The sequence below is a fragment of the Petromyzon marinus genome, unplaced genomic scaffold (genome assembly GCF_048934315.1).
Source record: "Petromyzon marinus isolate PM22_M1 ecotype Great Lakes invasive population unplaced genomic scaffold, UKy_Petmar_22M1.pri1.0 PM_G_Scaffold_90, whole genome shotgun sequence".
Taxonomy (NCBI): domain Eukaryota; kingdom Metazoa; phylum Chordata; class Hyperoartia; order Petromyzontiformes; family Petromyzontidae; genus Petromyzon; species Petromyzon marinus.
Window position 1 is genome coordinate 130,001 of NW_027423047.1, and position 2,500 is coordinate 132,500.

Here is a 2,500-nt window from a genome sequence, read left to right on the forward strand (position 1 = left end):
TGTTAGGGTGGCACAGAAATCCCTCGGAATGGGAAAACGGGTCATTTTCGTGTCGCCACATTGCATGCGAACCGCATGAAACTTCCAGAGGCATTTGCAGCAGAAATGCATGTGCAGTCAAAAAATTGAATATTTTTCACGGATAGACCCCGTGAAACGCTAGAAATTGGCGGGGATGTGTCTCTTGTGGCTCACGGGGCTGTTAGGGTGGCACAGAAATCCCTCGGAATGGGAAAAAACGGGTCATTTTCGTGTCGCCACATTGCATGCGAACCGCATGAAACTTCCAGAGGCATTTGCAGCAGGAATGCATGTGCACTCAAAAAATGTGATATTTTTCACGGAGAGACCCCGTGAAACGCTAGAAGTGGGCGGGGATGTCTCTCTTGTGGCTCACGGGGCTGTTAGGGTGGCACAGAAATCCCTCGGAATGGGAAAACGGGTCATTTTCGTGTCGCCACATTGCATACGAACCGCATGAAACTTCCAGAGGCATTTGCAGCAGGAATGCATGTGCACTCAAAAAAGTGAATATTTCTCACGGATAGACCCCGTGATACGCTAGAAATTGGCGGGGATGTCTCTCTTGTGGCTCACGGGGCTGTTAGGGTGGCACAGAAATCCCTCGGAATGGGAAAACGGGTCATTTTCGTGTCGCCACATTGCATGCGAACCGCATGCAACTTCCAGAGGCATTTGCAGCAGAAATGCATGTGCAGTCAAAAAAAAATTGATATTTTTCACGGATAGACCCCGTGAAACGCTAGAAATTGGCGGGGATGTGTCTCTTGTGGCTCACGGGGCTGTTCGGGTCGCACAGAAATCCCTGGGAATGGGAAAACGGGTCATTTTCGTGTTGCCACATTGCGTACGAACCGCATGAAACTTCCAGAGGCATTTGCAGCAGGAATGCATGTGCACTCAAAAACTTCTATATGTTTCACGGATAGACCCCGTGAAACGCTAGAAATTGGCGGGGATGTGTCTCTTGTGGCTCACGGGGCTGTTAGGGTGGCACAGAACTCCCTCGGAATGGGAAAAGGGGTCATTTTCGTGTTGCCACATTGCATAGGAACGCCATGAAACTTCCAGAGGCATTTGCAGCAGAAAGGCACGTGCACTCAAAAATTTTAATATTTTTCACGCATAGACCCCGTCAAACGCTAGAAGTTGGCGGGGATGTCTCTCTTGTGGCTCACGGGGCTGTTAGGGTCGCACAGAAATGCCTCGGAATGGGAAAACGGGTCATTTTTGTGTGGCCACATTGCATAGGAACGGCATGAAACTTCCAGAGGCATTTGCAGCAGGAATGCATGTGCACTCAAAAACGTCTATATTTTTCACGGATAGACCCCGTGAAACGCTATAAATTGGCGGGGATGTCTCTCTTGTGGCTCACGGGCGCTGTTAGTTAGGGTCGCACAGAAATCCCTCGGAATGGGAAAAGGGGTCATTTTCGTGTTGCCACATTGCGTACGAACGGCATGAAACTTCCAGAGGCATCTGCAGCAGAAATGCATGTGCACTCAAAAACGTCTATATTTTTCACGGATAGACCCCGTGAAACGCTAGAAATTGGCGGGGATGTGTCTCTTGTGGCTCACGGGGCTGTTAGGGTCGCACAGAAATGCCTCGGAATGGGAAAACGGGTCATTTTTGTGTGGCCACATTGCATAGGAACGGCATGAAACTTCCAGAGGCATTTGCAGCAGGAATGCATGTGCACTCAAAAACGTCTATATTTTTCACGGATAGACCCCGTGAAACGCTATAAATTGGCGGGGATGTCTCTCTTGTGGCTCACGGGCGCTGTTAGTTAGGGTCGCACAGAAATCCCTCGGAATGGGAAAAGGGGTCATTTTCGTGTTGCCACATTGCGTACGAACGGCATGAAACTTCCAGAGGCATCTGCAGCAGAAATGCATGTGCACTCAAAAACGTCTATATTTTTCACGGATAGACCCCGTGAAACGCTAGAAATTGGCGGGGATGTGTCTCTTGTGGCTCACGGGGCTGTTAGGGTCGCACAGAAATCCCTCGGAATGGGAAAACGGGTCATTTTCGTGTTGCCACAATTGGCATACGAACGGCATGAAACTTCCAGAGGCATTTGCAGCAGAAATGCATGTGCACTCAAAAACGTGAATATTTTTTCACGGATAGACCCCGTCAAACGCTCGAATTTGGCGGGGATGTTTCTCTTGTGGGTCACGGGGCTGTTCGGCTCGCACAGAACTCCCTTGGTCCACCTGATTCGTGCATACAGGCAGCAACTAAAACTCTGTAAACCTGCTGTGAGGACATCTAAACAGTGGACCAGTGAGGCTGTGGAAGATTTGCGGGCGTGCTTAGACTGTACTGACTGGGATATGTTCACGACTGCTACCAATAGTCTGGATGAACTCACAGAGGCTGTGTACATCAGCTTCTGTGAGGACTGCTGTATCCCAACACGTACCAGGGTGAACTTTAACAACAACAAGCCCTGGTTCTCAGCAAA